The following is a 13,951-nucleotide window of genomic DNA, read 5'->3' as shown; positions in this document are numbered from 1 at the left end:
TGCTGGGCCAAGACATTTTGATGGCTGAAGGAGAGCCCAAACAGACTTCTCCCTGCCCACGTGGTGCCACCCTATGGCTAATGCTTTAAGAAGCCTTTCTGCATGATTCAGAAACCAAATCCTTGTCTTCATCAATCACTTCCAATTGTGCTACCTGAAGCAAGTCACTTGGCTCATGATGGGGTCACATTGGGAAGAGAACCTTTTATAAATGCATCCAAGGAGGGAGGGAAAACACAGCACCTCTGAAAAACCACGAATAAACATGAAAGAAACCCTTTTTTCGCCCTGAAAAAGTTCACTTGCAAAATCTGGCACAGTTTGAGGACTACCATAGTAAGGGCAACAAGTCTAATTAAAAATATTATAATGCAAGTCAATTACAGACTTTCCTCCTTCCTTATCATATTTGCAAGGATATGCAATTTAAAAAATAATAATGATACAGTAATTAATAATGATAATAATCATGCACTTACCAGTCTTGAGCAGAGTAGGGCTGTCTTCCTGGAGGCAGATGCGCAATAGTAGGAGCAGAAGTGGCTTCCTTCTGTCTGGGTCTAACCAGTGTTCACACACTAGAGAATGCTTTTCTTCAAAACTTCCAACTATCTATTATTATTATTATTATTCAGTGGTAAGGATTGCTCTGTTTTACCTGTGAGGCTTATCACATGACTGTGCTAATCCAAGAGCATACTGAATGAAACAGGGAGATGGTGGCAGATGAACTATGCCTATACAGGAGACTGGGCACATTTAAGTCAAGTCAAGTGTGTTCATTTTGAGCACTGTGGAGTTCAAACCAGCAGCACCCATTAGGCAAGGACCTCTGTCTCTATCAGGACTGCTGGCTGGAAGAGAGAACTGCATACAGTTCAAGCTACACGCACACAACAGCACAGAATCCTTATGGCTCAGGAAATCGGATGACACCACAGGGCTCATCACACCCTATTGTCCCATATAAAGTTCCCAAAGACCTTTAGTCTGGATTCACTTGTCTGCCATTGAGCATTGGTGGCAATGAACTTGTAAAGAGTCTCAAAGTATCTATTGTGGAAGTCAAGGAACAACAAGTGTTTTTAAAATCTGAAACTTCTTTACTTTGGACTTTTGCTGCTTTTTTGGTAACCATCAAGTCTAAATGGACTCCCAGGGACTTAAGTGTAATGACATTTACAGAGGGTTGCAATTTAGAAATCTACAGTGAGGCTATGTTGGATAGCTGAAATGGTGGGATTCCTATGGCGTGTGGCTTTTTTCATCCCATTGTGTTGAATGCTAAGAACCCTGGGATAGTTAGACTTAGGATGTTTCTCAGAGATACAGATATTAGAAATTGTCCTCATATCTTTAAACAGGGGAATGGGCCTGGCTTGCCTGCATTATTATTATATTTGTGGGGTACATTTTTTCATTAATCTGCATGTGACCACACCAAACCAGAGATTTCACACAGTATACACTGAAAAAGGTGGTGCAAAGTAGTCATATTCAGTTTGCAATACACAAGATAAATTTCTACAACTGGAAATCTCAGGATGCAATACTTTGTGTGCATAATGGGCGTTAAGACCCACTGAAATCAGTGGGGATTGATTCCAAATATGCATGCATAGGATTGCGCTGCCATTGTTTTAAAAAGCACATCAAACCTGGAATAAAGAAAATCTCCCTTGTGCAATTTGCAAGCAACCCATTCAATATGACCTTGATGTATAAAAGCAATCCACACCCAGATGCAGGGGAGAACAAGCCAGACCATGTCAAGACCATCTCCCCTTTACGGAGAAATGTTCCCTTAAACTGGACAAAAGTGCTAACTGATTTCTGGATACAAAAGAGAACTGTACAGAAATGTTTTGTGGTTAAGTAGAAACAAGGAACAGTCACATTTTGAGAGCGGGGGAACCAGAGGAGATGCTTCCTGTAGGAACCCTGGGCAGTTCCTGCTGCCCCCTGCAGAAGAGATCCAGTTTTCTAAACAGTGTTAAATGTGAATTCTTTCCACCATCCCTGACCATGCTAGAGAGAAAGGAGCAAAAAGGAGACAAACCCTGAAACAAAAGAAGTTTAAAATCCATGGTGGTAGAAAGGTATGACAGCTGGCTCAATGAACTGATTTCGATGTCAAGATGAATGACAAGCTGCTCGTTGCTAGCAGGCGTTAAGAGCAGCGAGGGTCATGTAGGAAGCAAGGCATGCCTATTCCACAGCAGTCATATATAATGGTTGACAGGAGCAACAATGTTCTTGGCCTGATGGTTAGTGGAAGGCAACCACTTCTTTAACCGGTTTACAAAGTAAGCTTTTCAGCGTATGACCTGTTAACTTGCCACTCACTAAAGCAAAGGGCCATAAGGAACTCTTAGAAAGAACTGATCTTAGAGGGATGGGTCTTATGGGAAAGCCGGAAGCAGAGCCACCAGCATTATATAGACATATAATGTATAGATGTGCAGTACAGCTGCACACTAGAAAAGTAACTTGGAATTAGGGTCTCTGTGCCATATGGCATTTGATCCCGACTTTCCAGATAAACACCTAAAGAATATGGAAAACAAACACTATTCAAATGAATAATAGAAAAGCCGCCACTGAACTCAGCGGGGCTTAGATTGTGTTGATACAGTCTTTACTGTGAATTTGATGATAGCATCATCGGCATTTCAGTGGCTTACGGAGCCTGGGGCTGTGCAAACTTTGAAGATGACAGTCTAACCTTGTTAACAGGCTGCGACAGCTTGAAGAAGGCTTACTTTGGTTCCTTATATCCCCAAACTGCACATTTCACCAAATAGACCAATCCTGACTTACCTGCAAAAAGAAAAAAGAGAAAAAGAAAACACCAAGTTGTTTGATTGGATTATTGCTCACATGCTTCAGCAGAAATGTGTGTTGGCAAGGACTAAAAAATAAATAATGATTCTTGAGAAAAACAAAATCACAGCAGCGTGAGCTAAGACAATTTCAATGTGTCTGATGATTTATTTATTTAGAGGGTTCCCTCCCCCCTCTCCCTCTCTCTCCATTTGAATAACGGCAATAGCCTTTTCATCCTGGTAATTTCATTTTAAAAGAATGTGCTATTAAATGGTAATCTATAATGCGTGTCTACTTTTCCACTCCAGATTTTCTCTCTGCCAATATGCTCTGGTGGTCTGTTTTGAAACAGTCCATTTAATTTCTTTCTCTACTGAGTCAATGTGGTTTGCAAAACGTTCATTGAAAAATGACTCTGTAGGGATAAACATCTCTAACAGCATGTGGCTGTCCCCTTTGTTCAATTTTAATTTCTTTTTTTTTGAGGGGCAGACAAGACAATCTGTCTTCCACCATGAAGCTGATATCCTTAAACAGGAAATGAATTCTTGATCGTGCTCCACAAACATAACAAGAGGAGTAAGTTTGGCTTTAATATTACATCTCTATAAAATCAATCTCAAAAGTGTTGACATTCGACTATAAACGTGGAGTGGAGGGACAGAGAGAGGGGGAGAGAATATTAAAGAGATGCATCTCTTGTGCTCTAACCAAACTGAAGTATATTCATTACAAGCAATTTAATAAAACAAGCACTGGGTGTTATCACAGCATGTATGAACCCAAAAATCATGGTTCTCCATGTTTCCATGTTGCCACTTGTAACTAAACACACTGGATGAGACAATGCAGAGTGTCTGTTTTGCCTGCAGAAGGTGCCAGCTTGAATCCCAAATTATATCTCCAGGTAGAGCTGGGAGAGACTACAGACAACTCCCCATTTACATGGACGTTATGTTCCGAGGCACTGCACGTATCAGTGAAATCACGTATATTTGAAACACCACTAGAAAAGCTGCGCCCCACCCCACCCCTTTCTGTGACGTTTCTGTGATGGCGCAGTCACACACATTTGAATGTGTGTAAATGGGGAAGTGAGTTGCCTGTACTGGCCAAAATCCTGGAGAGACACTGTCAGTCACTGTTGCCAGAACTGAGCTAAATGGACCAATAGCCTGACTCCATATATGGCAGCATCCTACTGTCCCAACAGATTGCATTTTCAAAATCATTCTGGGGAATCAACTACCAGTATGTACAGCAGAAAAGGGAAAAGGGGGACAACTTAAATTAGAAAAGTGCAGCTTTTTAAAGAAAGCGGCAATCATTTCAGATATGGGTAAATGAAAGATGATCAACCCTTATTTGCAAATATTGCAACCAAATTTTAAGCAACAATGCAGACTCAACACTGATCATTAGCGAAAACTCAGATTACCCTTTTTAAAAAAGCCTGGTGACAAACAGACAGATTTTACGAGGACTATCCACCAACTGGCAATCCTAGTGCTCCAGGGATATCACTGAGAAAGCAACGCCTCTGGCAATGGTAAGTGTGGGACAGAATAATGATCCACCACTGGTTCTCTTTGGAGGCTTGTGGTTTGCTTATTCTGCTTTAGAACAACTGAGAATCACAGCTGGAGAAAAGAGGAGAAGATGCTAGACATTATTACTTGTTTTGATTGTTATCTGTTGGCACTAAGTGCCAAATTTCGTTTGGTCACTTTGAAAAGCTCAGTCACAGCTAGGAGTGTTAAGCACTCACACAACCATTGAGCTGCCCCAAATATACACCATCTGAACACACCTTTTCTATGAAACCTTTGGCAATTCCTAGTATAAGTAGGTGTGACTGAAAGGTGTCAGAGCACATTTTCCACATATACAGAAAAAGCAAGATACAGTTGTTAAGTATTGGATCAATTTTTAAAATAGTAAATGAAACTGCTAACTAAAACAGGAAAATCTTAGTTACAGATAGGTAGCCGTGTTGGTCTGCCATAGTCAAAACAAAACAAATTCCTTCCAGTAGCACCTTAAAGACCAACTAAGTCAGTTCTTGGTATGAGCTTTCGTGTGCATGCACACTTCTTCAGATACACACACGTGTATCTGAAGAAGTATGCATGCACACGAAAGCTCATACCAAGAACTGACTTAGTTGGTCTTTAAGGTGCTACTGGAAGGAATTTGTTTTGTTTAGGAAAATCTTAGACCTGGATGGTTCTAGCTGTCCATTTAAGAATGTGCATCACATTCCTTCAGAGGTTCATCTCCTGCAATGGATGATCTTCCTTCTTCCTTAGGGGTGCATGCTCGCCCTATGTTGCTGTTCCAGGACAGTCTACTCTGCCCTAGCGAGAAATTCCTCATCTTGTCCAACAGCTCATAGTGTGGCTAGATGGGCCTCAAGTTGCTGTACCTTCTCTTCTAGCAAGGCAACCAGCTTGCAATTGCTGCAGATATAGTTTTGCACATTCTCAGGCAGGAAGATAAACATGGCACAAGTGTTGCAGGTCACTGCAGCAGGACCCTTGTCACCCAAGTCTCTTTGTCCTATGTACACTGTGAGACAGAATGTCGGGCCTCCCCTTCAAACTCCCCCACTAAATGCCATCACAGACACTCCTGTTTACAAATCCTGATCATGACCTCACAGAAGCTGCAATCAGCTAAGTATGACTGCTGCTGGCTGCTAATTCCTCCCTCAACTCACTTAGCCTGGCTGCCTCTCAGCAGCAGCCCCTCTGCTTAACATCCATGCATAGAACACTGACATTCACCTCTGTTTACATAGGTGACCATGTGTTGGGGCCAACTGTCACACATGACTTCCAGAGTGAGACAAGTGGCACAGTCCCACTCACCTTTATTCAATTAAACCCTTATACTTATAAAACACATCATTACAGCTCCTATGCCTAGATGGATGCCCTCGCTTCACCACCACCTACGTTTCCATGGATAACTGACTCTTATTCTCTTCTCCCATCTTTTCTTTTTCATCTCAGAACTGTCCAGAATTTCCTTGTACTCGCATTAGTGCCAATGCCCTGTTATACTGATTATAGTGGTGTTTCACTATAATAAAAGAAAATGAATTAATGAGAAGCCAGTAATTAAAGCCCATTCCATGGGGAACAGGAACTAACTAATTAAGGCTCATTTAAAGGACAATTCATCACCAATGACCCCTGGTGAAATGGAAGCAATTAAAAGCAGGACCTACAAGGAGGGAGCTTCTAATTAAAGTTGTAAAAGGCTCTTTGCTGAATGTGACTTGCTTCTGAATCACCTTAAAGAAGGATATTAGTTATTGGGTCATACACTGCCAGGCTACGTAGTGCTATACAATGTACCACATGGAAATATAGTTTTATTCCTCTTTCAGCTGACTATCCAAAAGCAATGCTAGAGGCTCATGATGTAAAAGCCATCTTAGGCTCAGTGTGACAGTCACTTGAATGTATTTTCAATGTGACAGCCACTTGAAAATACAACTGCCTGACAAAGACAGGTCTAAACGGCATCCTGTCTGGGTAAGCAGGTCTCCAAATGGTTTTGTCGAGATTCGGCATGCTAACACAAACCAGCGTGAAACTAATGCTGCATTCTTGTTTTGAAAACCGTAAGAGATGTTGTGGGTGAGACACTCCAAGCAATCACTTGCCATACATTTCCAAGTGGCTACCATGTCCCAGCACACGCGTGTGTGAATGGCGCTGTGCCCCCTCTTTGAAATATTCAACATGCATTCCCAGAGTAATAAGATTTTACCACTCCAGAATAATAAAATTCTGCAGCAGAAACTTATTGCAGCATGAATATTTTATTAACAGTCAAACTTATTTATAAGCTTCACTAACTTAATAGCTCAAACAGGTGCAGGAGATATAAACCACATTCACTCCAGTTCATTTGACATGAGATGGTAAGCGTAATGCTGCCCTCTGCTGTCTATTCTGGTTCAATAAATGATCAAATAATTTAACACTCCTCTATAAACTTTCCTGCTGCATATATCACATATATAAGCTTGGATAGAATTGCTAATCCTGTCTCATTGGTAGTTTATTTTATACTGTTGTTTTTATGACATTATAATTTTTAATGGTATAGGCTGCCCCGAGTGGTGCATATAAATGCTTTAATAAATACCAAAAATATTCCTGACTTGCGATATGACCCTGCACTATTCCTTTAATGCTTTACGTGGGCTAGCATTGATTCAGCACAAGTAATGCAACACTTTGTCCCCTTCTAATTGAAGGTTCACAGCCTTCCTCTGGGTAGAACCATCTTGTTCTTAGCTTGAGTGAAATGAAGGAAAAAGGAGGCAGCCAGACTCCTGGTTGTTGCTGCTGTTATTTTTTAAAAAAATCATGTTCCAGCCTTAGACAGGAAGAGTAGACAGCCTTGAAAGAACTAAATACATAAAAGAAAAATATGCACTAAATTGGGGGTTCTCATTTTCTCCTTCTTCTTCATGGACCACTTGAAAATTGCTGAGGATCCAGATGGACCACTAATGCTTTTTTCTGTTCTACAAATCACAGGGTGGGGATTCAACACACAAACCTGCTTCTGCTTGTGCAACAGGGCTTTCCCTCCTCCTCTCCCTGCACCTGGGATTTGGAGAGCCCCCAGAACAGTGGGGTGGGTGGGTAAGAGAGGATGATTGTTACATTCAGCAAACTGAAATGCTTGTGCATCTGTAATAACATGATGTTGAATTCCACCCAAAGTGGAGGCCCCATTAGCTAAAGTGGTGCTTCAGGTTAAGTACAGTTTCATGTTAAGAACGGTCCTGCGAAACAAATTAAGTACGTAACCAGAGGTACCACTGTAATTGTTTGATGCTTCTACAACCTTTCCACTGACCACGTGAATACAGCCTGTAGACCACTATTGGCGTGCAGCCCACAGGTTGAGAACCTTCACATTAAATGCATGGTGTGGAGTAGAGGAGAGAGATGACTGGCTCAAGTTCACTGCTTTTTGCTTGCAAAAAAGCATTGTGTGAGTGCTCTCATGTTTCAGTGGTACAATATGGGAGCCTTCAATATCTGAAGAAGTAAAACAAAGGAAACGAAAAACAGGTTGAGGACAGTGTTCAGCTAAGTGTGTGCCTGGTACTTGTGGCAGAAGTGAAAATATGCAGCATGACCCCAAAACAGCATTCCCACATGAGCAAATTCAATAGAGTTCCCTCTAGATCTGCACTGAACACACACACACTTCCACAAACCTACAGAAGAAAGTCTGTGAATAAAATCTGAGCTATGAGGCCTTCACCTAGCAGTGAGGAACAGCTTTCTCATGGCCCTTAATGTTTTTAATTTGTTGGAAACCACTCAGGATGGCTGGGGCAACCCAGTCAGATAGTTGGCATATATATAAACAAACAAAAAATAATAAGGCACATTGGACATCCCCATTTGGCCTGTGAGGCTATTTCAGCCAAGAAATGTCCACCTGGTGTCAGATGTGGGGCAGGTTAAGATGTAGATGGACCCAAAGGGAGGGTGTTTGAGGCACTGCTGATCAGCTGATTGGCAGCCTGTTGAAAGTGCCAACAATTAGTTGATCAGCGGTGCATTTGAAGTGCAGGACTCTGCCCACCTGTCAAACTTGACCCATGGGAGGTGGGTGGGTGGGTGGGTGAGAAGGATCCAGCCTGCTGCTAATTCCAGTCCCCCTACCCTGCCTAACTCAAATAATTTTACCTTCAGGCCTCTCTCCTGCCTCACAGTTGTGATTAATGTCTAGCATAGTTTCCTCCAGCCTTCCCCACAGAATATGCAGTGTCCTTATACCCCAACAACTTTTTGTACGGTATGTTTAAAACTTATCCTGGACTCAACACTTCTTTATGGCATATCCATAACAATATATAACGATTCATATGAAACTTCAAAAGGCTGCCTAATGGCATCTGAGAAAGAGCGTCGAGTAGAGCTTTGCTCTGTAGACTTTTAAATACTCTGGTGTTTTAGGTGCTGTAAGTAAATGCGGCTTCTCTAAGCTGGTACTAGCAGCACTGTGAAAGCTCTTATATACCAATCTTGTTCCAAAGGGTCCCTCCAAACCCTTAGGTTTTTTCTGGGGCTAGTGGCTGCAGAGGGGGAGGAGGTGCAACCTATGAAAATGTTTTCTTACCATTTAAAAGCATTTTCTTTTTCTTTATAAGTGTATCTCCAGAAGACCTGCTCACTGAGCATATGTTCTGATTTGTTTGCACAAAACTCATGTGGAGGTTAGACTATGTCCAGTCTTTGCAGAGAATTCATTTTTTTTTTTTTTTTTTTTTTTTTTTTGCAATTGTTCATACATCATCCGGTCAACCTTTTGTTCGCCTCACTTTTCAGCACATTTCCCCATCACTTCCCTAACTGCAAAAGTCCATTCTTGAAAGAGGATTTGTTGTGATAGGTCAACATAACACTTTAATTGCACCAACCTGAATTTCTGATGTGCACTTGAATCCCTTGAGTCACCCAAAAAGTGACTGTCTGGAGGCACCCAAGTGAAACTGCAGGCAAACATGTTACAATGCCATTAAAACTGGATAGGACCACTAGGGTGCCACATAAAGCTCTTCTACTGGGGGTCACATAAAATCCACCTAGTTGCCTTCATTTTACAGGCTGCTAGGTTGTCAGACTTGCAATAAAGGATGCACTTTCTAGATGCTTAATGACTGTCATTGTCTGGAATTTTCACAAGTGTTTCCTAATTAGGGAAATCATCAGTCATTTCCTTGCTGTGCCCAGAGCCCTCATATTTACCCTGACAGTTATGCCAATTACATCCCACTTTCTTAAGGCCTAATGTAAACAGATGCACTTACTGGCATCTGTTGTCTCATCAACCAAACCTCCACATTCCCTCTATTTTAATTTTAACCACGATTGGTGTTTAGATTTTGTCATTGCAGTTTTCTTTTCATTTGTGAAATGGCAAACTGTCACTGAAGATGCACACACAAATTTTCTCTATCTACGGCTTCTAACCTGACAAACGTGCCTGAATCATGTCTGAACACTAGGTGGCAACCAAAACTTACAAACTTCCTTTAAACATCTCCTGGCAAAATAGCTGGTGAAGCTACTTTGATATTGCTTTTATGGGTTAAATCTAGAAATAAAATATTTCCTGGATAAACACACGAGAAATGATCTCACAACAGCTAGAATACATTGGTCAACAGAAATAAGGAAATATGGTCAGAGTAGCTATTAATGACAGAACCCCCTGGAATCCAAAATCTGCTGGGTTTGAAATAAAGCAGGGTGAGTGAAACTGTTGGCTCAAATCTAGGGACACATTGTAAGCACTGCCCAAGTTATATACAGTCGTGGGGAGTTGCAGGTGGCCAACTAGGCAACTGGGAGTGGGCAATTTAATAGCACCTCTAATTCTGCTGAAATGACAAGTTGCTCCGCTAAGGAGTCAGAGGCAGAGTTAACAGCTTTATTAAACTAGGTAGAGCTCTATTGGACTCTTGGGTCACATGATCCATGCAGAATTGGTAACTGCAGTATTCTGCAGTGGTAGCTCTGCAGTGCAGTAAAGAGCAGCCTAAGAGCATTTCCTTATTCCGCTATGCTGTCATGGTGGCCCAAAGAGTAAAAGCACCTGAATGTACAGCTAGATTCTCCAGTTTTATTTATTTTACTATTTATTTGCCATATTTGTATGGATGGCTCTCACCATATGTTCTCTGGGAAGCTTATAGAACAAATAATGCAGTGTAAAGGTGCAATGCAATGATTAGACAGCTGGAGTAACAACAGCCTTAGAATTTTCTAGCAGCAGGGGGTGGGGGTGGGGCGCTAATCAGCATCTAAGATTATAAACCAAAACGTAACTTGGAACATGAAAACGTTCTTTAAAGAACACAGTATGTTCAAAAGGCCAAGGTGAATGTTAGCAAAGGTCTTCACTTGGCCCTGAAATGGCCATAAAGATGACATCAGAAAAAGTTGCAATGCCAGACTATTGCATAGCCAGGGTGCCACCACCTAGAAGGTCCTCATCATAGTCACCACCTGCTTCTCTTCACTTGGTGGAATTAGGACCTCTGGACAGGAGCTTAAAGACTGAGTAATATGCATGGAAGAAGGCAGTATTCCAGTTAGTGAGGGAGTGGACATTCAATTCAGTCTGCATTTAAACACTAACCTAACTAATCTGCACTTTCCAAAACAGTATGCAAAATGAAACACAGCCATCCTTCGAAATTTGCACTTGTCTGAATTTTCCAGTACTGTTCTCTAGTCACGTAATGAGTACAAAAATGCATATATTAATGAAACCAAGGTACAAAAATACATTAAATTGGGGGAAATTGGTTTGCAAAATATTTGGCAAAATTGCATACAAAAATGTGTCCATAGAATAAATTTACTTTAAAATGTTGATGAATTTTCATGAGGAGTTTATATGTAAATGTGGAGAAGTGAAAATAGGGGGAAAACAAGAAATGGAGAAAAACCAAAATTGACAGATTTGTCCATATCTACTTCCAGGTAACAAGCCAGGTTTCCAGTAACAAGCCAGTTTCAAATCAGTTCATTTGAGATCTCTTTTCTCCCTCTCTCAAAATTCTAGGACTTTGGGCCATCCCATGAAACTGAATGTTTGGAATATTCAGGACAGACTGAAATATACTTCTCCATACAGTTAAACTCTGAAATTTGTTCCCACAGGATATAGGAGCTTAGACAGCTTTAAAAGAGGACTAGATAAATTCATGGAGAATAAGGCTATCGATTGCAACTGGCCACAGTGGCAAAGTTCTACTGTACTTCCACTGTCAAAGCCAGGATCCCCCTAAATACCAATTTGCTAGGAATCACCAGTGGAGAGAATGCTGCCTTCTGCTGTGGGCTTCCCCCTAGGTTGGCTATTGTGAGAACAGGATGCTGGACCAGATGGGCCTGTTTCTTGATCCAGCAGGGCTCCTGTTGTGTTATTATGTACCTTACAAAACAGAGTTAGGTGGAAGTGTATAGCAGTATCTCTTTACTCAAGAGCTCAGTCTGTATTCCGAATAAAGTATTTGTACAGATCTGCTGAACTGTGTACAGAAAAGCTTGTGCAAGTGCAATATATGAGAAGATAAAAGGACATAAGCTGAAGTGAACAGGAAAGAAAATTCTAAAGGTGGATTTTTGCTCCAAAATTGCACATTTAACTGCTTAGTTACTACACTGCTTATTAAATTTTACTACTGCAATAGTAATAAACAGTGGGTAGTACTGAAAATTGTGTAACTCAGCACTGTCCAGGCCATATTATAGGCCCCAAAAAGTGGAATACAGAGTATGCCTAATATGTGCTGTTCAGACCACTATAATTTATGCATATGTAACTAAGGGCTAGAATATAGTCACAAATTGCAATCCAGCTAGATACTGTACTATTCAGGCAGAGGGACTTTGTTTTTTCTTCTTTTCTTTAACAGCTGCCCTCTTGTCACATTGTGAGCAGCTCTTGAACCTTCCCTCCTCACCTTCACCAGAGTAGCCTGAAATGTTGTGCCTGTGCAGAGTGGGTGGGGTCTGCATTTCTGAAAAAGCTCTACTTTGTGCCTTCAAGACTGTGCCCATAAATGAATAAAAATGAAGAACAGCTCATGAGTCCCATTGTTCCCACTTTGGAGACTAGCAAACCCCCATAAATATATATTGCTTTCCTTGCTTGCTCTACAATTCATGCTCTGTTCAAATGACACTCCCCAGGCTCTTAATGTGTATGTAATACATGTCTATAACTACAGTAAAAAAAAGTAACATCTATTAAATTCCAGAGAGTACAGAACAGCAGTGACAGAAAGATAAATGTCTCCTGTGACACTTAGTAATGAAGGGGAGGAAGAATCATGGTACTTCTAAAACTCCCTCTTTACATCACCATGGGCTGAGTCTTTCCCTCTATATAGCAGTAATTTAAATTGAATGCTATGAATTACAAGCAGGGCCTAAACTATGCTGCAACTGGGCTAACAGATGAAAACTTCCCATGTCTTCAGCTTCTAGCCAACAGTGTGGCTTAATTACAATCCTTAATAGCAAACATAAAATAACCACATGGTTTTCATCTTGAGGAGGGAACAGACATGTTCAACAGAAAACCATGAGAATAAATGTGCATGGACCATGGTAATCACTTATTAAATATGCACCAGATTCTCATGAGCTTCTTCAGATTCAGCTGCAACCTTAAAGTTCTCTAGCTACAGCCGGGGGAAATCATCTCTTGCACATTGCTAAGGAAAGTCTAGTGGGAAAGCTCAATGTACTTCTGGCATAGCTAAAACAATAAAGCAGAGTGCTTGGCACAAAGCATATTGGTAGTTCTCGTTGGAGAATCTCAGAGTTACTGTAAACAGACTCAGGGGGTGGGCGTGGGGAGATCTGGACAATTCTAGTGGGAAAATGAAAATGACATCTGATATCAATGGCTGATCATGGGGTGGTATGTCTTATCAACAGGGATGAGCCATAATGGTTTAAATGGAATCTCCATATTAAGAGTTTATATATACAGTACCTATAAATACAAGTGCTGGGGACAATCAACGAGGAAAGTCTTTTGCCTTCATGCCCTCCTTAGCAGAAGCATCTTGAAAAGGATACTGCTGGAAACTCCTACCCATTACATACCTGAGGAAGCACTAGGCACAACCCATACAACCCATTTATTGCAGTGGAAAGAAGAGTCTCTCAAATTTACGTATTTTCTTTACTTGAACAGGATCCCATGATGAGTATAGATTTGGTTTTATATATCTGGAGAGCCTTTTGATTTTAAACTTCAGCATCAATAGTCTGGCCTTATACATCCTGCAGCTGACTTCTTGGTGCATAATTTCCCAAGTGTATATGCTAGTGAACTACCAGCTGCTTTCCATAAAAAAGAACATTTTAACAACTGCATCTGCCAGTCTACCTGTGGAGAGTAAGCATACGGACTACTTCTAAACTTTGCTACAGCCCCGTGGAATTTTATTTATTATGCTGTAATTCGAGAATTCTTTGGGTTATATTCGTTTAATCTGAATGCATTTCTCCCTTATGTCTGACTTCATGCTGTCAGAGATCTGGAGTTTGGTATA

The 13,951-nt window shown here is 41.0% G+C and overlaps 1 protein-coding gene across 14 annotated transcripts in view; it reads right to left on the bottom strand.

Annotated features, from left to right (window-relative positions):
* The window catches only part of KCNIP1 (potassium voltage-gated channel interacting protein 1), a 573,342-nt gene that overhangs the window by 163,461 nt on the left and 395,930 nt on the right, over positions 1-13,951 (bottom strand). The window contains exon 1 of one of the 14 annotated variants that reach the window (XM_081852168.1): positions 2,726-2,820. The exons of the other annotated variants lie outside the window; for them this stretch is intronic. The gene's annotated coding sequence lies outside the window, so the exon portion shown is untranslated. Of the gene's footprint in view, positions 1-2,725; positions 2,821-13,951 lie in introns of those variants that run through there. 14 annotated transcript variants of the gene reach the window in all.

This window comes from Podarcis erhardii, assembly GCF_964252035.2.
Source record: "Podarcis erhardii genome assembly, chromosome: 2".
NCBI lineage: Eukaryota > Metazoa > Chordata > Lepidosauria > Squamata > Lacertidae > Podarcis > Podarcis erhardii.
This window is presented reverse-complemented; position numbering and strand designations above follow the sequence as displayed.